Below are 24,558 nucleotides of genomic sequence, written 5' to 3'. Positions count from 1 at the left end.
GGTTTAAGCGATTCTCCTGCCTCAGCCTCCCGAGTAGCTGGGATTACAGGTGCCTGCCACCATGCCCAACTAGTTTTTGTATTTTCAGTAGAGGTGGGGTTTCACCATGTTGGCCAGGCTGGTATCTAACTCCTGACCTCAAGTGATTCACCCACCTTGGTCTCCCAAAGAGCTGGGATTACAGACATGAGCCACCACGCCCAGCTTGGGCCACTTGTTCTTCAAACACATCATCCACTCCCCACCACCGCAGAATGCCCCCTCATCAGAATGTCACTCAAATGCACCCTCATCAGAATCCCTCCCTGACCATGCAGTCAAATTAGTGGCTCTTCCCATATCCCCCATCAATGTTCATATAAATATTCGTTTACCCTGCTATATTTTCCTAATGGCTGATGTCACCACCACTCTGCAATTACAAGATCTACTGAATATTGCAGTGTTGCAAACAGTGCAACATCAATGTTCCACAGTGACCTTTCTCTGATTGGAGACTTAACGTCAGTTTTGCTGGAGCTCTGATCAATCATTTTTATGAAGGTATTAGATGCAGAAAATGTAAGACAATGTGAAAGTGGGTCCAAAGTTCTTTTTCATAGAGTAGCTACTGCGTGCAGGCTGGATCTGCTGTGAGGATAAGTACAAGCAGTGAAGGTGGTCAGAGAGAGCTGTGTTTCAGTGTCACTTGGATGCCAATCTTAGCTCTGTCACTCTCTAGTTGTGTGGCTTTTGGTGACTTCTGGCCTCAATTTTCTCAGAGGCTAAATGGGGATAACGATCATGCCCATTTAGAAGATGGTTTTGAAGATTCAGTAACTTAACACGTAGAAGGTGCACACATTGCAAATTTTTTCTTTCTTGCTGTAATTCTGAAAGAGGCAGGAGTTGACAAAAAAGAGATCAAGCTGTTTTTTTTCTGAAGGCAATTTATTGGACTACCACAGGGATGTTTATTTTCTTAACTAGAGGTCATGAGACATGAAGACCACTAATGAGTGAAATTGGTGGCTGGGGGAGTCAAGGGCTTTCCTCACTTCTTCCAAGTTCTTCTTAGACTGAAAAAAAAAAAAAAAGGAAAATAAACAAAAAACAAAAATATGGTTCCCTGTAAATTTTATGACTGCTGTGTCAAAAGTCTTCTATCCAAATCGCAGTAAATATTCTAATGAAGTCTGGAAAGAAAGCCATTTGTAATGGCTCGGGGCAGAGTATTAAGATAGCCTGTTTCTAGTTAGCCGGTCATTAGAGAGATCTAACATGCATGGGAAATGGTTTCCTGTTCTAAGTGCTTTAAAACCAAGTTTTAGGAAACCCCGTTTCCTGCCGGCTCATTTGGAGACAACAGTGTGCCAACTGGTCAGATTTTTCAGAAGGCCAAGTGGTCACCTTCTCAGCTGCAATTTAGTTTCACTGCAGCAGGCTCTACCAGGGAGAGTGGGCTTTGCATCTCAGGGGTCCTGGCAGCGAGTAGATAGCTCCACAGAGCGAGGACATCTGGACGGGGCAGCACTGAAGGCTGTCCTTTGCCTCTGTTGTAAATGCATTGGGATTGAGTGATTCATGGGATGAATCAAAACTACAGGAGAATCTTCCAGCCATCAGCCTAGATACATCTATCTAGAAACGGACTGAGGGGGCTGGTGAGAAAATGGTGGATAAACTCCCTGGTTTGGGAGGGACGGGGTAGCTGATGAGAGAGGAAATTCTTTTGGCTACCTGACGTGCTGTGCATTAAAATGGGATTTTCCAAAACAAGGAAGTCCCAGAGACTTCAATTAGGATGTAGATGAAAGTATTTGCTAATCAAATCCATTTGTTTTCTTTGGTGTGTGAGGTGAGGACCAATACTGTACTTGGAAGCAGGAAATTGATGGATCCAGGAAGACTGCACATTTCCTCACCTTCAGAAGACACCCCCTCTAACAGCTGCCCAAATCAAAGAGGAAAATCCTTAGCCCCAGATTTTTCATTGCAGCCTCACCCAGTAAAGGGCCCACCTCCAGGCATCCTACTACTCTCTGAGAGGGCACAGCCAATCATAAGCACTTTACACACTTTCAAAACTAAGTGTGAGGGCAATGCAATGAGAAAGTAGTTTTATTATTCTTCATGGTAAATTACATTTGAGGCCCCAATTCTTCACTGCTCACTTCATCCACATTCTTGCCATAGCCTCATTTTGGGCAGAACTTCCTTTCGTATCTCTTGACTTGACTTTAGCTTTTGGCCAGCAACACATAATTAAAAGTACACAGTGCCAGTTCTGAGCCCTGGCCTTCAAAGGCCACATTTCTTCCTGCCTCTTTGCAGCTCTGCTGTCACCTTGAGAAGGACCAACTAGTCTGCTGGTTGCAGGAGGATGATGAGAGACACCTACAGCAGACTCACCACTACTAACCCACACACTGCAGTGAGAAGCAAAGCCTCCACTGCCAACCCTCAGATGCATGAGAATAAATAACTGCTGTTTTAAGACTCTGAGTTTTGGGGCAGTTTGTTATAGTACAATAGCTAACTGATGCATCCTCGTTTTACAAATAAAGACTCAGAGATCTTAGTAACGGTTTCCCCAAAGCACAGAACTGTTAGCTGACTGAATCAAGATTCAAACCTAAGCTGAGTGCCTGTAATCCTAGCACTTTGGGAGGCCAAGGCAGAAGGATCACTTGAGGCCAGGAGTTCAAGACCAGCCTGTGCAACATAGTGAGATCCCCATCTCTACAAAAAATTTTTTTAAAATTATCTAGATATGGTGTCTTATGCCTGTGGTTCTAGCTACTCAGGAAGGAGGGTGAGGTGACAGAATTGCTTGAACCCAGGAGTTGAAGGCTGCAGTGACCTATAATCATGCCACTCCAGCCTGGGCAACAGAATAAAATCTCATCTTCTTTTTTTTTTTGAGACGGAGTCTCGCTCTGTCGCCCAGGCTGGAGTGCAGTGGCGCCACCTCGGCTCACTGCAAGCTCTGCCTCCCGGGTTCACGCCATTCTCCTGCCTCAGCCCCCTGAGTAGCTGGGACTACAGGCGCCCACCACCACACCCAGCTAATTTTTTTTTTTTTTTTTTTGTATTTTTAGTAGAGACGGAGTTTCACCGTATTAGCCAGGAGAGTCTCTGTCAGGCCTCTGACCCCAAGCCAAGCCATCGCATCCCCTGTGACTTGCACGGATAGGCCCAGATGGCCTGAAGTAACTGAAGAATCACAAAAGAAGTGCAAATGCCCTGCCTCGCCTTAACTGATGACTTTCTACCACAAAAGAAGTGAAAATTGCCGGTCCTTGCCTTAAGCAATGATATTATCTTGTGAAATTCCTTTTCCTGGCTCATCCTGGCTCAAAAAGCTCCCCCACTGAGCACCTTGTAACCCCCACTCCTGCCCTCCAGAGAACAACCCCCATTTGACTGTAATTTTCCTTTACCTACCCAAATCTTATAAAACAGCCCCTCCCTTATCTCCCTTTGCTGACTCCTTTTTCGGACTCAGCCCATCTGCACCCAGGTGAAATAAACAGCCATGTTGCTCACACAAAGCCTGTTTGGTGGTCTCTTCACACAGATGCGCATGACAGTCTCCATCTCCTGACCTCGTGATTCACCCACCTCGGCCTCCCAGTGTGCTAGGATTATAGGCGTGAGCCACTGCGCCTGGCCTCTTTTTATTTTTTTTCATTAAAACCTAGAGACATTCTTAACCATTACGTTAAACTGCCCTTCCAAGTGTTACTGATGAGTTAGAAATTCCCTGAAAGTTTTTAAAATTTTGACTTTTCTTTCTCTCTTTCTTTCTTTCTTTTCTTTTCTTTCTTTCTTTTCTTTTCTTTTTTTTCTTTCTTTTTGGAACAGGCAGGATGAAGAAGAAAGCCCTAGAGACCTCATCTCATCCTCTGTCTTTTGACCTAACTACAGAGCTTGTCACCACTCCACATATAATCTTATTTCTGCCAGGCCTTGGCCTTATTTCCTACTGTTCTTTTCCAGCTACATTGATTTCTAGTGATAGATATTTGCATTTTAACAAGGGAAACACGATAGAATTTCAGATAAGTTGCTAGGCAGTTGGGATGAAATGTTTGGTCTGCCTAGCACACCTCAAATCTCAATCCACAGATACTGTTAGGCAGGTCTTGGTGGAATGATAAAGATAGCATCACAGATAGACAAAGCTTGGGCTGAGAGGTCAGGACACCTACACGCCAGGCCCATTTGTGCCACTAACTCCCGTGTGAACTCAAAAGGCTCCCTGTCTGATACAGTCTGGCTCTGTGTCCCTACCCAAATCTCCTGTAATCTTCAATGTAGGAAGAGGGGCTTTGTGGGAGGTGATTAGATCATGGGGGCGGATTTCCCCCTTGCTGTTCTCATGAGAGTGAGTGAGTTCTCACGAGATTTGGTTGTTTAACAGTGTGTAGCACCTCCCCATTCACTTGCTGTCTCCTGCTCAGCCATGTAGGATATGCCTTCTTCCTCCTCCCCTCCATGATGCTTGTAAGTTTCCTGAGGCTGCCCCAGCCATGCTTCCTCTGCAGCTTGCAGAACTGTGAGTCAATTAAACCTCCTTTCTTCGTAAATTACCCAGTCTCAGGTAGTTCCTTATAGTAGTTCGACCATGGACTAATATACTGTCTCTCTGGGGACCTTAATTTCCCCAGTAGTCACAGGAGGGGTTATCAAGAAGGCATAATCTTTTTGATTTCTTTCAACTTTATCGTGCTCTCACTCTCTGCCACCAACCACAAGGGCCCAGAAGATCCAGGCAGTCCCACAAATACTGAGCTGGAGTCGAGTTTCCCACCGTTTAGATTATCAGACCTGAACCTGTTATTTTAATGATGTGCTCTGAACAACCCAAGATTTCATGTCACTGGGTATAGCATAGATATAATTTGGAAAAGAAGAGGTTTCTAGGAAGTACAATAACATTCCCCATTATTTATTTTTTAAATCTTATTTAAATAAAGATTGTGCATTTAAAGTTGTATTTGATTGAACAACTGTCCTTTTTTTTAAAATTTTCCCTGACAAAAGCTATGAATTATTAATTTCTGTCATTGTATTCACTGAACAAATGTAATTGCAAGTAAATGTCTAAAGTTAATGAAAAAATTAAGAAAAAAGGATTTCTTTATAAGAATTAATAAAACATTTCCACAAACCTCTTTGAAATCATGATTATGAAGGCTTGCAACACTTCTTTGAAGCTGCATACCCAGAGCAAAGAGGCTTGAGCTCTGCTCTTTCTGTGGTGTGAAGGATGAAAACATTCTATTACGATTGTGCCAGCTGTGGAAATCAACACACACAAGGATCCTAACCTTAACCCTCCCATTATGCCAGTTCTGTTGTAACTGTTTTTCATTCTTTCAGAGTCACCTTTCATTTATGGGAGGTCACAAGAGCTCTCCCTCTTGTACTTTGGCTACTGTTGTAACCGTTTAATATTGTTATATTCACATACCACAGCAAAAAGTGATGCTTTCATTTCCAAGAGAGAGAAATGAAAGAAAAGAAGTGAAAGAAAGATGAGAAATTAAAAACAAAAGTGTATGGAAACATACAGGGATTGGATCTCTGAATTAAGCTGGCATTTAGCCTCAAAGCAGAGAACTGAAATAATTTAATGTCTCACCCCTCAAACATCCTATAAGTCCTTACCAACACCTGGATAAAACCAGAACTAATCTTCCAACACCATCTAGTTCCCAACTCAGTTGAGGAGCTCACCTTTCCTTCCTCACTCTGTTCCCCACTTCATCTACTCCTATCCTGTTAGTACAGTAGTAAAAACCGCAAATCCAATACAGGGATACCTGGGTTCTGATTCAAGCTCTGTCCCATTCGTTTTGGGTCCTGGGGCACAGGCAAGTCCCTGCTCCCACTCAGAGACTCATGTAAAAGTAGAGACAACAATACTTGCCTTGCCTCCCTCATAGGATAGGTGTGACTGCTGAGGAAAATTAAACCCATTGTCAATGAGATATAAATGTCAAAAGAAAAAGATGTTTTATTATTTCAATTCTTTTAGTCTCTGAGGCAATCCCAGAAGCTACTCAGCAGTGCAGCACGGTAGTTTTCATATCAAAATGGAAGCTGGAAGCCAGTTGAGCTTCCTGGGATCAGAGCTATGCCACATTTTCCAGCATCTTCTGCAGGTAAAGTGGAACCATGTGTAGAGTACTCCAAGTCTTTATAGACTACAAAGTCACCAGTTGTACCAACACTGGGTATTTGAATCACCATGTAGAAGTGCACCTTCTGAACATCCAGTAGGTCTATGATATAAGCAACAGATAGACCCTTACTGTGTTAAGCCACTGAAATTTGGGGCTGTTGGTTACACAAGCTAGTGTAATTTATTCTTGCTAATTCACCAGAGTAGACCTATAAGAAACTTGAGTGCAAATCTACAGTCAATGTATGTCAAAACTAAGCGAGTCATTTTTTTTCTGGGGCTATTTCAAAACCATTTTTCTGGGGTAATTGGCTCTCAACTTGTACAATATAAAGAGAGGTTTATGTTGGGAAAACTCTATCCTTGTGGAGTCACTGCTGTCATAGGCAGATTTAACAAGAATCTCTTGATAGGAAACTACCAGGGTGCCACATCCTTAGTCACCTCCTGTAGCCAACACAACCATATTGCAACCAAGAGATGCTTGGTGGGGGTGACAGCCTGTGTGCGGTTTATGATTCTGAGGTTTGCGATGCAGGATCTTTTCTTTTCTCTCTAGTATTGCCAAAGAAACATCAATGACCAAATAGGGGCAAAAGAGAATCATATTTTGAGTGCTCTCTTGTTCTCTCTCTCTCTCTCTCTCCCCGCCCCCCGCCTCCCCAACCCCAGGCATCCGCCTCCCAGATCTAAAGACTTTTGGAACATAAAAAAGAGATTAAGTGAAAAGGCATATTCCTATAATTTACCCAAATGTGTGCATTTCAATCTATGGATAACAGCGGCTCCAAATTACCCCCAGACCAACACACTATCCTTATTTAAGGGATCCTCTTAACTCTTACCCTGAAGTCTCCATAAATCTGCCTGATATATAGATGTCAGGCATTTTCTGGCATTGAAACATGAAACATGACATCAGCTGGGGATTAAGTTACAACTCATAAAGACCATGTTTATTTGCTGGTTCTGTTTAAAAATTTTTCCACTATCATTTTACTCAAATGGCCTCCTATTTTATGAGAAATAAAGTTAGAACTAATGAAGGAAGGTCTTTCTGAGCTCAGCTGGACATACAGGCTGTGGCCGTCTTTGTTGTAACCAAATATTTAAATTATTTAGAGCCAATTGTTACCTAATGTATTGATGAAATGGCACCACAAGCTAATATAGAGACTTCAAACACAAAAATGGGAGGAGGAATCTGAGAACTAAAGAGGGAGAGATGTTAAAAATTAGAAGAAGAAGGCCAAGTTCAAGGAAACAGCCTGGCCAAGGCCCTGTGACGCTCAACCTGTCAGCCGCCCTTGAATCTCAAAGGGAGCTCTGAGCCATTTGAAGGAGCACTCCAGGCACGTGGACAGAGAGAGGGCCCCCTACTGCATCCCTCTGTCCCTTGCCCAGTGGGGGATATTAGAGTCACTGACCAGGGGCTCTATTTTCAAATAGCAGCAGTTGATATGAGAATAAATGCCTCTTGTTTAAGGGTTCTGGGAGGCAAGAACAGCTATGATAGAAACGAAGTTTTTGTAATTAGAAAATCTGGAATTTATACCTTGCGACCAACCCTCTCTCAACAGCCACCCCTCCAAACCAACACATGAATTCACAATATGAATTGAATATTCAGAGTATGAACACGAGGGAACTTTGTGTCTCAAGTGTTTAACTCAAAGTGGACGCTCAGTAAAATTTGTTGAATTAAATTCTACTCATCCAACGAATCTGGTCATGTATACAATGAGGTACGTGCCTGAATCATTTTATTTTAGTAGTGTTGGGAAGCCCCTAGCCTCATTCCCTGCAAATTTCCTTCCAGAAAGTATGCCATTACTATTTTTTTTTTAAATTATGCCTAGCATTTTATTTTAGTAGCAATGGAAATTTTCCTTCCTGAGAATATGCTTTCCATAAATTTTAACACAATCATTGTTCTTTTCTTTCATTCTTTTTTTTTCTTTCTTATGCTTTTTACTTTATTTGAAGTGTCTGTTGCAGTAAAAAAACAATCCCGTAAGAGATGTTAAAAGGCATTCTTAGCATCCTGTAGTGAATCAAATGGATTTTCTCCCTGGTTGGATCGATGGAGCATCCTGCTAGCCCTAGGGGCCTGATCGGATAGTGGGGCCAAGTTTCAAGAGGGAAAATGAGCACCAACTTCAGGTTGTCTCAATTGTGGAACGCCTCATGCTGGCTGAGACACTGGATAACAGGTTTTCCATGGAGGACGTTTCCCACTTGTCATGGAAAACCATCTCTAATATTGGAAGAGATTCCACATGTTGTTAGTATGGTATTGTCTCAGTCTTGCTTTGGGATTCTAGATCAGGGATCAGCAAGTTATGGCCTACAGGCCAAATCTGTCTGACTTTATAAGAGCCATGAGCTAAGAATAGTATTGACATTTTCAAGTGATTAGGAAAAAAGGTCTAAAACAGAACAATATTTTGCGATATGTGAGAATTATAAGAAATTCAAATTCAGTGTCCATGAATAAAGATTTGCTGAGAAATCAACCACGCTTTTTCATTTACATGTTTTCTACAGTGACTTTGCAGACTCAAGGACAGACTTGATGGGATGCAAGACAGACCCTGCGGTCTATAAAGCTTAGAATATTCACTGTCTGATTCTTTGACAGAAAGTTTGTCAATGCCTGTTCTAATTGGGCATTTCATGGCTTACACAATATGGTAGTTGTGGCAGTCTTACTTTTCTCAACTTTATTTATTGGTGACATCTTTTTAAGCAAATCTCATTCACCAGGCTGGGAAATTTTGTGTCTGTGCATGGTAAAATGGTAAAATACACGTAACATAAAGTTTACTATTTTAAGCATTTTTAAGTGTAAAATTCAGTGGTAGTAAGGACATTTACAAAATTGTGCAATCATCACCCTTATCCATTTCCAGAACATTATTATCATCCCTAACAGAAATTCTGCACCCATTAAACAATAACTCCCTATGCACTTGCCCTCGGCTCCTGATAATTTCCATTCTGCTTTCCATCTCTATGAATTTGCCTGTTCTAGATGCATCAGACCAATAGGATCATACATGTGGCCTTTTGTTTTGGCTTCTTTCACTTAGCATCATGTTTTCAAGATTCATTCATGTCAAGCTGGATGAGGACTGTATCCTTTTTAAGACTGAATACTATTCCATTATGTTTCTGTATCATTGAGTATATGTACACCACTGGATATTCATTTTTAGCCAAGGCTGCATTGTGTGGGATATGATTCTTCAGATTCACTCAAATACACGGTATCCATGTGGCAGCAACAGGCCAAGGCCTTTGTGCTCAGAGGGAAGTTAAGGGCAGGGAAGGAGGCTTCCGTTTCTGGACATATGCACCTTCATCCACCTCTGGATAAAATCAAGTGGTCCAAGCAATTTTTGGCTCATACACTTACTTCTGTGTATGTTTGTAATGTCTTAGGGAGTGTATTAGTCCATTATCACACTGCTATAAAGAACTACCTGAGACTGGGAAACTTATGAAGAAAAGAGGTTTAATTGACTCACAGTTCTGCATGGCTGGGGAGGCCTCAGGAGATTTACAATCATGGCAGAAGACAAAGGAGAAGCAAGGCACGTCTTACCATGGCAGAGCAAGAGAGAGAGAGAGAGAGCGCAAAGGGGGAAGTGCCACACTTTTAAACTATCAGATCTCGTGAGAATCACTTACTATCAAGAGAATAGCAAGGGGGAAATCTGCCCCCATGATCCAGTCACCTCCCACCAAGCCCCTCCTCTGACACGCAAGGATTACAACTTGACATGAGATTTGGGTGGAGGCACAGAGCTAAACCATATCAGGGAGCAAGCAGGTGATGGAACTTTCTAAGCATTTTCTTAAGTTTAGAGAAAATCTAGGAATCTTCAGGATAAAAGCTTTCTTCACAGAGAAATATCTATGAGATGTTTCAAATAGAGATGACTCCATCAATTTCCACCACCTAAGCTCTTTGAGTGCATGTAAGAAAAGATATCCTTCTGCATTGGGAGTGACTATGTATACATTGGATATATGTTATCAAATTGTAGTGCTGTGAATTAAGATAATCTCAACTAGAAAAGTGTTAACCAAAAGCAACGTTCTTTAAACAATGTCTATTGAGTACATTAGTCCCCATGCTAGGCACAGAAAAGATGGATATGGACATGGTAGATTTCATGACATCAAGAAACGTTACTTCTTGTGCCGCAATTTCCAAACTGTGCACCGAGACACCCAGGATGCTGCAGTGAATTCACATGGGAACTGTCTGATATTTTAAATTTTTGAGGAAAACACAGTAACATTTGTCAGACACTGTGCAAACTACTAGCTTGAGGTGGTTTTAATTTATTTTTAACGTTAGATCACAGTATATTTTTGTGGATGACAGTCTACCTTTAGGCCAGGTGCAGTGGCTCACACCTGTAATCCCAGCACTTTGGGAGGCCGAGGTGGGTGGATCATGAGGTCAGGAGTTCAAGACTAGCCTTCAAGACCAGTCTGACCAACATGGTGAAACCCTGTCTCTACTAAAAATACAAAAATTAGCCAGGTGTGGTGGTGGGTGCCTGTAATCTCAGCTACTCAGAAGGCTGAGGCAGAGAATTCCTTGTACTCGGGAGGTGGAGGCTGCTGTGAGCTGAGATTGCGCCACTGCACTCCGGCCTGGGAGACACAGCGAGACTCCATCTCAAATAAATAAATAAATAAATAAATAAATAAAATAAGATAGTCTATCTTTGTGAGGCTCGGTTTTCAGAGGCTGTGTTAAAAAGCAAGAACCATGTGAAGATCAGTGTAGAACAGAAATAGTGATGGCGTCCAATCTGATGTTAAAACTTGACACATCACAGACATCTCATTAGTAATTGTGAGTATTAGAAAATAAACAGATTTTTTTTTCTAACAAATGTTGTGTAATTTTTTAAAATGCTCACTGAGTTTTTTGGACGCTCATACTTGTTTGGCCCTGACTACTTACTAGAGGGAACTGATGGGTAATTCTTTTGAACTAGGAGCACTATGAAGAAATTACTGAGCCACTAAGGGCACTACGAATTGAGAAAGTTGTTGAACCTCTGATCTTGTGAATCAAGCATGCTACTCATGTTGAATATGAACAGTTTTTAAATTAAACAAAAGCAAAAGACAAAGGCTATATGGTATGTAAACAATGCAGCAACCAGCAATGTCACTGCTGTTATAATTCAAGGGTAATCAATGTGATGCCATCGGCATTAATGACACAGAGTCAATATGCACAAACTTTTAGTATAAGCCTAATTATGAACATCTCTTTGCATAAAACTGAAAATATTGAAAATGTTGACTTTGGGGAGGTACCCTTGGATCAAAACTCCTGAAGAAGTCAATAATCTATTATGATTTTCATTTTGCAGAAGTAGTGCTATTATTTCAAAAGGTCTCAAAAATCAATTTGGCATTCAGTATATCTGTGTAATAATGACATCCTAATTAAAAATCCCAATCTGAGTAGTACAAAGGATGATGTTTAATCTCTAATCAATGAACACCAAGTCCAGAAGTTATAGATGCAATAACCCTTTTTAATGAACCTCAGTACTTTTCTCAGATTTGATCTGCTTTTCTCTTGCAGTTTTGGAAGCCTTTTCTGTCTGAGAACATATCTGAGGAAGTGGAGACAATTTGGTGCAACAAGCACATAAATTAAAGCGAGTAACATCAAAGAAAAATACAGTCAGAGTTATGCGGGTTTCTTTTTAATTGGAATTTATAATTGCTCCTAATTACAGGACATACTTTAAATGTTACTTTGAGAGGCTGAAGGAGGAGGTGGAGCCCTGTCCACTCTAGCCTCATGAGCTATAACCTTGATGTTTTAATTAGATATTATTTTGAAATATGTAAAAGGGATTTACATACTCGGTGAAACATATCTTTGATTGTGCAATTTGCCCAAGAAGACAAAATGATACACAGTTTTAAAAAAATCAACTTCTCAAAGGAATGGTAGAAATTCTTAAGAGGGGTGAAAGCAACAAAATATGTCAGCATTGTGTACACATTCAGGTTTTCTAGTTTCCTCTGGGCAAAATTTCTTCTTCATAGCAATCCAGTGTCAGTGGCAGCACACAAACAGACAAAGGGAAGTGGGTCCAGTTGATTTATGAGCCACACACACCCATCCTGTAGATAAAAAGGGAGGTCAGAAGACAGTCGGGAATCTTCTCTTTGAAGACAATTTCTGGTGCCATATTACTTGACTATAGGAGGATGATTAAAACAAACCCGTAAGTCCCTTTCTCATGAGATGCTTTGCTTTTTTATGCTTCAATAAATTAACAATTTGGGATAAAAGTAGTAGGAGAGATGGGACAAGACCATCTTTCAAACTTTGCCATCACAGGTTAACTGGGGGTCTGATGACATGGAATTTATTGCCGATATCCATCAGTTGGGGAAACATACTTATAGAATTTATGGATTTTTTCCAGGAGGGAAGAGATGGAATGGAGAGCCTCATTGTTCTCCACCCAAATTAAACATTATTGTAATCTTTCAGAATATTGGGCTTTACTCCAAACCCAAAAATAGGGAGGAAGAATGAGTGTCCTAAATTAACTTTCGAAGAGGTTTGAAACAGAAGGCTGGTGGTGAAAGGAGAGCTTTGCCATACATAAGGCTCTGGGTGCCAGACCCTACCCTGACGTCCTGGGCATTGTACCTTGGAGACTTTGCAGGAAAAAAGATACCTACTTTGAGTGTGGGTTCTCTGGCAGAATTTGGAAGGAATGCCCTGGTTGTTGGGCTCCACTGTCCATTGAAGGACTTACCACCAAGGTCAGGATCTGAACTAGAGGATGTGGTGACCATTGGAATGCACAGCTTGCCCAGAACCCCTCATCTCAGGCCCAGTAGGCACTCTGGGCTTCAGCCATGGCTGTACCAGAGAGGGGAAATGTTTTCCATCTCGTGTCATGTCTAGGGCCCCAGTCAGGTGCACTTGCATCATTGCCTCCTCCATCCCCAGGGGAGTCCCCTTAGCTATGTCACAGCATAGAGAGAGATCAGGACTAGGAAATTCTTATGGTGTTCATGGGCGGGGTGATGCCAGGGAAGAGAAGAGTCAGTGGGAATGGGATGGAGTTGCTTTAAGGAGATGTGACCACATTCCTTTGACTCCACCTAAGCGAAGCAGATCAACCCCATTAATATGAAATTCCGAACCTGAAACTCTGAGTAGTTGGAGCGCTGGTGGAGTGGGAGAGGAGTGAAGACTGCCTTTCAGGGCACCACCTTATTCTCTATGCTGGTTTGCCACTCACGACCCTTTGACAGGGAGGCATTACCTTGTTGGAGGAAGAGAGATGCAAGAAGACTCTCCCAGACTGTTGGCTGCAGACCCTTGCCATGACAGGAACCAGAATGCTTTCGCACTTCCTGCCTTCAACTGCTCTTCCCAGGACACCCCACACCCTGCCGCAGGACACTCACTCATCACCACCAAGAGCTGCCAATGGATTGCTCCATGCCCTCCAGCACTGGGTACTCATTCTTTGTCACACGCTGCTTCCTGGGCTTGCCCTACAAAGCAAGAGAATGGTCCCCCGAAGAGGAGAAAGAGCTCAAAGTGATTGTTGTAAGGGAATGCAGAGGCAGCCTCCTACTGACTCCTCCATTCTCATGTTTATGGGCCACCTTCCAGTCTCACATATGGCCACTTCTTTCTACTGAGGACAGAGACACTGGGAAAACACTCCTGGAGAAACTGCAGAGTAGGGGCACATCCCATAAAAAGCCACCTTGTGTCCAGAATGCAACTGTATTTCCTCCACGCGCCTCAACCTAATTTCCTGTGGATTTCAGATCATCTTTTATTTCCAATTATGCTGCTGTTCACATTATTGATTTGGAGGATACAAATGTTGAATGACAAGAGAGGGAGAAGAAGGGGGTGGGGAGGAGAATTCCATTTTGCCTGAAGGATAAGATACTCGAAATGCCACCCTGCACAGCATCTCTGAAGCGTTCATCAACGTGGCAGAGACTGGCTCAATTATCTTTGTGTCAGATGATTATCTGAGAGCTTAATTTAATCTCCATTATCCTCCCCCGTCATATTTCAATTAAATCTGCTATCAGAGTGTTAACACATCTTTGAACCTGCTATTTCTTCAGTTAATTTTCCACTAAGAGGTGCTGGAGAGTAACAGATGTCATAATTATGCAATTATTAAGTGTATTTGACACTCGTTCTCTCAGGATTTTGAGGTTAGGATAGGAGCGTTGGAAAATTAATCTGATGACAATATGCTTCCGTTGTGATCCGTAACACCACTGCAGGCTGGGGGATTGTCCTCCCGCTGTTTCCGAGGCTGCCGCCAAGGAAGATAAAGGATTAACTGATTGTGCGTCAGATTCGTTTCACTTTTGTACGTCTGGTAAATTGGATGAGTTCATTAGGTTGAGCAGAAGTTCAGAGGCGTTTTTTTTTTTTTAAATAAATAAAAAAAAAACCTTCTCCAAGACCTCAAGAAGTACAGCAAGTACCTCTCAGGGAATATTGTAAAGTTATCAACTATAGAGTTAAGGGCAGTTAATCTTGGCTTTAAAATTTTGGGTTTTATTTGGGGATTGGATGCCAAAGAATTGTATGACCTTGGTTAAGTCATACCCTCTCTCTGAGCTTTGGATCTACGAGGAATGAGCAGGCTTGATTCCATAGTCTACTACCTCTCCCAGCTCTACCACCCCCTGAAAATTGTTACAAGCTGTCTATTCCCTCTCCTCCCTCAATATCATCTATACCTATAGCTATTTAAATCCTCAAATTTGTTAAACTTGAAGCCTGAAAAGATGTCTCTGTGTATATTTTGGTCCATAGTACATACTCATTAAGACCAAAAGTTCATCAGGTCTTCAAAGCCTGGTTTTGACATTTACCAGCTGTGTGACCTTCGACGAATTGCTTACCCCCTCTGAGCTTCAGTTTCTTCCTCTATAAAATAACGGTTATGATGAAATCTATTTCCTAAGAGTGTTGAGATGATGAACTAAAATTGTATTAGTCACAGTCCATTTCAATGTGTCTGTCTGGCTCATATTTAGAAAAGGAGTTGGAAATACATAAGTGAAGTTGAAGTGAGGAATGGATACGCAGACTGCATGACTGTAGATACCCTTGGAAATTTCTTTCTGACATCACATAAGGGTTTCCATAGTACTAAAGAACATGCTTGTGTCCTTGCAGGCTTGAGAGGTCATGTGGATGGCGGCTTTGTACTTAAGCACAGAGGGGACCTTCTCACACATACTGCTTGCTGCTGGGACAGTGGGGCTAGGAACCCAGTTCTCCCTTCTCCTGGTCCAGGGACTTTTCCTCACTGTACTTGGCCTCTTAATCCGTGTGAATTAGATTTACATGAACTCTGAGTCACCAGTCTGCCAAATCATTCTCAAATCTTTTTCTGCTCTTCATCAAACCCAGAAATTTTCCACCCTATTTCTCCTCCAGTGCTACCCATGTGGGGCAAAAGGTAGATAATGGCCACCTACAAGCCAATGGACATGCTTATGGGCATTACCTGGAACTCTTCATTTAAGGGAAATATTATTTGGAAGCAAAATAGATAAAAATAGGTCAAAATAAAAATGCTCTAATGAAATCAGGATTATGATATTGGTAGCTCAGTGTATGTACTTACACCACTCTGTCTCTGCAGGTTTCTGAGGAAACCTTGGTCTTGCAGAGGACATTTGGAAAACAATCATTCCATGTCATAATTTTTGCCTGTAGAGAATTGCATTGTATGGATGTAGAAAATCCATTTGACTAATCTCCTTTTTTTGGGCACCTAGGTTGTTTCTGATTTTTCATAAAAAGAGCTGCAAGAAACTGGATATTCTGTTTATGAAAAACTCCCTTTCATGGGGACAGGATCCTAGACAGATTTCCTGTCTGAAAGGTGTCACTTTCTTTCTCTCAGGGAGGATATTGAGATTGGCCAGAAAGACCTTAGTGTGGATCCCTGTGTTTCTCAGAGCCATGAAATTAAGTAAAATATATTACCATTCTCTGGCATTTAGGTGTTTGGAGACAATAGCTCAAGTCAAAGAGGGACTTTATTGTATCAACCGTGGTGGATCCCAAGGGTGAAGGCTTCAGGTATTGCTGTATCAAGGGATTAAATGAGATCATCAGGTTTGTTCATGTGCCTCCTGCTCACATACTGGAGGGAGCAGCCAGGTTTCTTTTATACACCCAGGGAAGGGAGTTACCAGCAGCTGGGTTTGGTAACTCTCACAAAAAGAGTTTTGTTTAGTTTTTAAACTACTACTTTCCATTGACCTATTCTCATAGTCCCCACCTGCTGGATACTTCTTATTTTCTCCTATGGATTCATTCTCCACTTTTCCCACCCTTTTATGAATGACTTCGGCAGGATTCTTTCTCCTCTGGCTTTTGATTGGACTCGGCCAATGGAAAGCTATCTTCATTTGCTCGTGCTACCTTGACAAAGTACCACAAACCAAGTGGCTTAAAACAACAGAAACTTACTGTCTCACAGTTCTGGAGGCCAAAAGTCCAAGATCAAGGTATCAGGAAGATCACGCTCCCTTTGAAAGCTGCAGAAAAATCCCTCCTCTCCTCTTCCAGCTTTTCGTGTTTCTAGCAATCCTTGGCTTGTAGATGCCTCACTTCAGTCTCTGCCTCTGTGGTCACATGGCTGTCCTGTCCCTATGCTTCTGTCTCTGCATCTCTCCTCTTTTCACAAGAACATTCATACTGGATGAACGAGCTGCTTTACTCCAGCATGACTAATTACATCTGCAACAACCCTATTTCCACATGACGGCACATTCTGAGGTCCTGGGGCTTAGAACTTCAGTATAAGGGCCACATTCCAACCCATAACAAAGACATTCACAACAGACAGAGAGGGAAATGAGGGAGAGATGGGGTATCTATTTCCCCTGGTCTGGGAAAGTGTACATTCCCCTCTTCCTCCCCTGAAGGCCACAGTTGCCGTCAGAGGGCTCCCTTGCACAGCCTCCAGGATTCTAGTGACCTCTCGTCTTTGACCCCTCAGAGTCAGGGGTGGTGGCAACTCCCTGATTTAAGAGCCTTATTGTTTTAAGTTACTGATGTCCCATCATTCAACTTTCTTCAGTTGTCCTGCTTGAATATATTCTCTCCCACATGGCAGAAGGGAGCACCAAACGCAGGTGATGGGGGACTGCGAGAGCTTCCTAGAGCAGCGCGTCTGAAACTCTAATGTATATAAAAATCCCTTGAGGATACTGTTAACTCGTGGAATCTGAGGGAATAGTTCCAGGAAAGAGCAGGGCCTGAGGTTCTGCATTTCTAACAAGCAGTATCAGTCCGTTTTCATAGTGTTGATAAAGACATACCTGAGACTGGGAAGAAAAAGAGGTTTAATTGGACTTACAGTTCTACGTGGCTGGGGAGGCCTCAGAATCATGGCGGGAGGCAAAAAGCTCTTCTCACATGGAGGCGGCAAAAGAAAATGAGGAGAATGCAAAAGAGGAAACCCCTGATAAAACCATCAGATCTTGTGAGCCTTATTTGCTACCACAAGAACAATATGGGGGAAACCGCTCCCATGATTCAAATGATCTCCCACCGGGTCCCTCTCAACAACACGTGGGAATTATGGGAGTAGGATTCAAGATGAGATTTGGGTGGGGACAGGGCCAAACCATATCACAAGCTTATAGACAGCAATGCTGATGCTGCAGGATGGATCAGAATGTGTCATCAAGCCACAGCAGGAATGAGCAACAGGAAAAGGAAGAAGTCACAGTGTTCACCACGGGCTGGAGATGAGGAGATAAGCAGAAGCGTGGTTAAGTCAGAAAATGAAGCCTTTTATCATGTCTACAGCCAGAGGCCTCGCTGGACCTTGACTTCAGACTAGCACAGAGTTTTGCTGAATGGGGCCTGTACCATTTCTGGGAAGGGAAGTAAGAACTTAAAAAATCACACTTCTTTGCTTCCTCTAATATATTTTCACTAAAGTCTTATCTGTCTATTATTACCAAGGCAAGACACACTGCCTTAGAAAAAAATGCTCAGCCCTTTCCAGCTACCCTGGCCCACAGACCTCAGAGACAATGGCAGAACACCAGTCACCAATGCTATTTGCAGGCTCAATGGATGCTCTGGAAACTCTGGGAGCTGGGAAGGTTCGTCTCCGGGGTCCCAGCTGCTTCTTCTCTGTGATGTGACAGTTATCATCTACCCCCACTGTCAGTGCAAGTCCCTGGGCACCCTTTCTTGGAAGGGGCCAGTTTAGCTGAATCTCATCTCCCTGCGTCTAGAACTGAGTGACTCAAGGTGTAGGCCACAGAATGATGCTCATTCACTGCTTGCTACCTCTCCATGATGAGGCAAGGCTAGAAATAAAGAGGAAGTACTTAGAAATGTAATCCAGCAACCTGACCTTACTGAGACATCCAAGCTCTGTAATACAAAATACTACTACTACTACTACTACTACTACTACTACTACTACTACTACTACTACACTACTACTACTACTAATGTTGGTCTTCAGTAGACTAAAAACAAGACACAGAGGATTTAAGAAGCATCCTCTATAAGTCCTTATCCCAAGGAAGGGAATACCAGGCAGTCTCTGGTCAGGTGAACTTGTAAGAGGCCAGGGCCTCCCTTTCCTCGGCCTCTGAAGTTGGGCTGTGTGGGTGGCAGTCACTCTCTGTGGCTTTCCTGTGAGGACATGCTGAGTCAGGGAAGTGGGGTCTCCGTGAATATTATCTGCACTTCAGCCCTCAAATTTCATGGCAGGAGGTCTGCGATTTAGATACAACAAGCCTTGGCAGTGAAAACACTGACCAGAGATAGTTAACAGCAAGTGTTGACCCTGAAAATGCAGACTTTTCTTTGGTGGAGCTTTCCATTACAAGTCCAGCAAACACGAGTCTACTTCACCATCCTCATACACATGGAATTCCAATGTGTGCTCACTCGCACTCCACTGTATAACCCCTTTCTGCTCTCCCAGTTTTATTTCTTTCCTTCCTTTGCCCTTTTCCCTCTTTCCACCCCTTCAACCTTTTACTTTTTGCAAAGCAATCTAGTGAAAGACTGCCCGATGGAAGGTTTCATATACAAGAAATTACTATTTTTATGTACTCTCCCTTAGGGTACACTCAAGCACAATCCATACTTTTGTGGGCATTTTTTTTCCCTATAATATGTTTGTAGCCGGAATGTGGAACCAGCTCCGAGAAAATTAAACAGAACAAGAGAAGGCATGTGCCCCACAATTAAAGGAAACACTCCAAGTAGCATTGGGAACCCAACAGGACAGTGTGCTGTGCCAAGCAAAAAAATGTGCAGCTGGAAAATCTGCCAAGTGTCCCTGATTTGTAAAGATTTTTTTTCCATATTTAGGTAAATTAATGTAATTATTTAATGCCTCCTGCAATGGTAATAGGATCGTGCTTGGACCCTTTCAACATATGGTGCTGGCACCAGAATCCTCTTTGACGGAGGAAAAAGGTGGGGGCAGAGCAAGGCCCAGATCACATTTGCTGGGTTTCATGTTGGAGGTCTGCCTGGCCCTCAGCCAGCCTGAGGCGTGAGAGGACTGGGGCAATTGATTAAGGTCCCTTTATAAGTTGGTGGATACAGCAGGCACAAATGCCACCTACTGCCATAATTTATGCTCCTTCCTCAATAGCCCTGCATGCTCCTTTGGGAAGCCTGGCCTTTGAATTTGGTACCCACCTGTGTGTAGCCTCTTCCTTAGGACTTCCAAAAGTTACTGAACAAGGAGAAGGTTGAGTTTCTTTGCTTTCTCTTAAGCCACCCTGTCTCCAAGGATACCACCATTTTTAGTGACCTGTGTGCAGGGATGCCTAGGAGAATTGTACAGATTGTCCCATACTCAAAAAGTTTTGTATTGAAAACCATACATAGCAGATGGCAAACTCACTTAAATCCAAAATTTGGATGAACTCTTAAGAATATAGCCTCTTATAATAGAGGCCTGTGAGGACACAGGCCACATGCATTGCTCAAAAAACAACAGCAAAAACAGCAACATTTAATTTTTTTAAAAATTTAGTATTTAGTTTATGTACTCAAAGGTTATAAGATACATTGCCTGTTTTGCACAATGCTTATAATCTCAGAAAGGAGATAAGATAACACACAATACAATTCTCCCAGGCATCCCTGCACATAGGTCAGGGAACTAATAATGGTGACATCCTTGTGAATGGGGTGGCCTAAGAGAAAGCAAGCAAATTAGCCTCTCCTCTCCTGATAACTTTTCAAAGTCCTTAGAAAGAGGCTACGGCCAGGCGCGGTGGCTCAAGCCTGTAATCTCAGCACTTTGGGAGGCCGAGAAGGGCGGATTACAAGGTCAGGAGATTGAGACCATCCTGGCTAATACAGTGAAACCCCATCTCTACTAAAAAACACACAAAAAAAACAAAAACAAAAAACTAGCCAGACGAGGTGGCGGGTGCCTGTAATCCCAGCTACTCGGGAGGCTGAGGCAGGAGAATGGTGTAAACCCGGGAGGCAGAGCTTGCAATGAGCTGAGATCCGGCCACTGCATTCCAGCCTGGGTGACAGAACAAGACTGTCTCAAAAAAAAAAAAAGCTACACATAGGTGGGCTGCAAATTCAAAGACCATGCTTCCCAAAGGAACTTGCGGCATTATTGGAGAAGGAGTGTGTGTTTTTTTAAAATCATAAAACAATGATAAACACAGGGAGATAATGAATGCGGTACTGTGGACCCCTGTCTCCAGGTTACAGGAAGTTTAGAGGAAAGAAGTGATTCTATGCCAAAGTTGAAACTGCCTTAGAAGGCTGGGTAGGACTTGCTTCGACAGATAGATGGGAAAAATGCTTTTCAGACAGTTTATGCAAAGTTGGGGAAGCAGGAATAAAAATGGTATGGTTAGGGGTTTATGAGGAGGGGAATAAAGAGTACTTTCAGGGTATGGGGGGAAAACGAGGTTGGATAAGCAATCTTGGAGAGCCGTAAAAGAAAATTCTCTAAGGATTTTTTTTTTAAAGGTATTATAGGCTCCAAGATCTCTAAACTCTTATTTTTCTGTGACAGTTAACTTTCAACTCACAATGCCATCATGCTTCCTCCAGGAGAATTTCTATTCCTCTAGGGATCACTCAAGGAACTGGTGCTTCTGTGAGTCTCACAGTGCTTGAAGGAATGGCCCCCAGTGGACATCCTCAGCTCCCTACTTTCTTGTGTTGATGAGAATAGTCTAGGCTGTAAGTCAGCATCTGAATCAGAGTGTCCTAAAGTCAGGGGAAGTGACCAAGTGGCCGGTTCCACGTGGAATTGTCCCATGTTTATCTCAGAGGCCACAACAGCTTGTAGCCAGAAAAGCTGGATTGTGGTGTGTATGGATGTAGGCTCTGAACTGACAGCTGCATTTTTCAAATTGTAAATCTGAACTAGGCTAAGGCACTGAGAGAACACTTCCAGACTCTTGGGGGCCCGCCAAAGACCGTCCAGTTCTTGAATTTAGACCACTTCTTCATTATTTCCAGGCACATTCAAAACTGTGCATATTTCTAGAAGCGGGATTCAGTGCTTTCTTCCCATGTGACATCCTTCCTATAACTTTGTTCCTAATAATCTGATAAATTTATTTAATTATTCAATGCCTCCTGCAATAGTAACAGTATTGTGCTTAGATAGACCCTTTCAGCATATGGTATTCTTTGCGGTAAGAAAAAGTAGGGGCGGATCAAGGCTCAGATCAAATTTGCTTGTTTTCCTTCCACTAGTTAAAGGAAGAAAGGGAAGGGAAAGGACTCTACTTCATAAAATGCCAAACATGAGAGTGTGTGATGAAATATCCATCTGTACTGTGGATGCATGACATTTTGATGCATTAAGTGAGACCCAGGGGGTAGTAGGTGCCTGACCAATAAGTACTCATTGAATATTAGCTGAATGAACAAATGAAAAAGTCCGGGGCTCTGAACTTGAGCTTGTCTTTAATATTCTGTGATGTTATCAAGTCACATCCCCTCTGGGATTCTCCCTTCATCTGTTAAATGGGTGTATTTCCTTTTGTTTTCTTTACTTAAATAGATAAAATAATCAAATGAGATTATGGATGCAAGAGTCCAGCTACTGCAATTGGTGCTTTACAAAGGAGAGGGATGACCATCAGCACTGCTGTGTACATATATTCTTGGAGGACTCTAGTTAAACAGTCTAACTAGCTATGACATTCAAGACACCACTCGAACAATAGAGGGGATTTCCCCCTCATGTCTTCTGACACTGGATCTCAAAGTAGATCTGAACAGTTTGGATTGCTTTTTCTGTAGAGGCAAGGTAAAGTAAAGTGTGAGAGATCATCAGTGACTACAGACCTACCATTCTAGGAAGGCTCCATCAAGTCCATTAGAGGTCTTAATACCTGAGTTTAATTATTCTGATAATTATCAGTTCCCATGTTTTAGCAGTTCTCTGACCCAGGGAAGGTTGCAAATATATCAGAATAAGATCTTTGCAGAACACCTATACTTTAATTAATTAATTAATTCACTCATTCAGCAACATTTTTGAGCTGTTGCCCTGTTTTGATGATGTGCTACATGAGAGATTTGTCAACACCTGTCCCAACAAATTCACAGTTGTGTCAGAATAGGTATTATTCTCAGTTACATCTTCATGGAGCTCATAATAAATTAGTAATAATTACAATGTTAAGAAGGGTTCTGAGGCCACAGAAAGAATGATAAAAACTGTTATAATCTACTAACAACATTTCCAGTGGGCTTAGTAGGGGAAAGCAGCAATATATTTGCTACACATTAATGCATGTAAAAAGAAGGTAATCTTCCTCAATCTTAGGACTTAATGTTACTGTATTGGTTTAATACTAGCTGCTCTTAAAAAATCCTTAAAATATAATGGCATAAACATAGTAGAAGTTTACTTTACACTCACTTTAATTCTAAACAGATCTTCCTAACTGGCCATTAGCTCGTCTCCAGATGGTGATTCGGGGATTCAGGCTCCTTTTATTTTGTGGCACTGTGATCTTTAACATGCAAATTCCAGGTGACTGTGCTCTTCCACAGGAAGCTAGCAGAAGGAAAAAAGGAAGGGGATTGCAGGCACTTCTGCTTCTCAAGTTCTTTGGTCTGAAAGAGTCACCTGGGACCTCTGCTCATATCCCATTGGTGACATTCCACAACCCCACCTCGGTGCCAGGGAGACAGGAAAACATAGCCCTGCCTGGGAAGCAGCTTCCTAGCAACAAACAGAACTACCTTTGGTGAACAGGGAGCCACAGTGTCCTGATTTCTCCCAGTCAAGCTTGCTCAAACTCATTTTTGTCTTTTCTTCAATGAACTTGAACCTGACATCCTTTATCCAGTCTGAATCCCTATATATAGAGACTGTCCTCATCCAGTTTTTAAGTAAAGACAGTCATTTCTAATTCCCTTCTGACTTGCTATGGAGCAAAAACTCAGAGACAGATCACACCTATTCATGTCAGGGCTCTGCCAGGTGTTGTTAGGAAGGGCTATTAAAGGAAAAACACCCAACAGAATATACAACCATAAAAGCTCGTGGTTACTTGGCACCAGGGAGAATGCAAGGACCTGAGCTTCTCTTCCTCAAGCCCCTCACTGCGACTGGGCCTTTACAACTCAATGTTTGAAGCTCTGGGACTGCTTAAATAAACACACCATTCTAACAGTGCCTGGTAGCCCAATATACAATTAATTTTACTGTATCTTGCAAGCCATATAGAGCCTTTATTGTAGAGGGCAGCATTAGATCTTTGTATAAATACTAGCAGATAATTTTATCTAATTTCATTGACTGGTTAAGTGGTGTTTTTTCTTTCTTTTTAATTTAACCGCTGTGATTGCTAATTATGAGTCTCCTCCCAATTTCTCCATCACTCTGTCCCACGAAGCATAAAAGAGGGGACTCTGAGTGACCGAGTCATTCCTACTAATTTCTCCGGAGTTTCTCTCTCTGGCAGTTGACTCTGGTGTTTTTCTGGAGCAGGAATGAGGATGAAACCAGCGTCTGGACTCCCCCGCAGGGTTGGGCTAGCCCACTCAAAGCCAGGAATGTGTGTCTTCCTCCTCTCTCTTCCCACATCACTCCCCACTCCAGGGGAGCAAGCAGAATGACTCAGTGGAAAGAGAAAGCCAGGATTGGGTTTGTATCCAAACTCCTCCTTCACTTGCTGTGACCTTGGCCAAGTAACAATCTCTCTGAATCTCGTTTACTCACTTGTAAAATAGGGATACTAATTCCCTCTTTTGGGGTTGTCGTGAGGTTGACTTGGGCTAACCTAGCACAGTACCTGTGGAGCATCATGGGCTCAGG

At 42.4% G+C, this 24,558-nt stretch overlaps 2 long non-coding RNA genes across 2 annotated transcripts; both read right to left on the bottom strand.

Moving 5' to 3' along the window:
• Nucleotides 1-911: 911 nt before the first annotated feature.
• Nucleotides 912-23,376, bottom strand: LOC103880435. Its single transcript, XR_001898177.3, has 2 exons — nt 23,155-23,376; nt 912-1,058 (listed from the first exon to the last, which is right to left on the bottom strand). It is a non-coding gene; the product is annotated as an uncharacterized LOC103880435 (long non-coding RNA).
• On the bottom strand, nt 10,864-15,238 carry LOC103880434. Its single transcript, XR_004179780.1, has 3 exons — nt 15,134-15,238; nt 13,655-13,744; nt 10,864-12,346 (listed from the first exon to the last, which is right to left on the bottom strand). It is a non-coding gene; the product is annotated as an uncharacterized LOC103880434 (long non-coding RNA).
• Nucleotides 23,377-24,558: the final 1,182 nt, after the last annotated feature.

This window comes from Papio anubis, chromosome 18, assembly GCF_008728515.1.
Source record: "Papio anubis isolate 15944 chromosome 18, Panubis1.0, whole genome shotgun sequence".
NCBI lineage: Eukaryota > Metazoa > Chordata > Mammalia > Primates > Cercopithecidae > Papio > Papio anubis.
The sequence above is the reverse complement of the archived record's forward strand: the minus strand, read 5'-3'. Positions and strand labels throughout refer to the sequence as shown.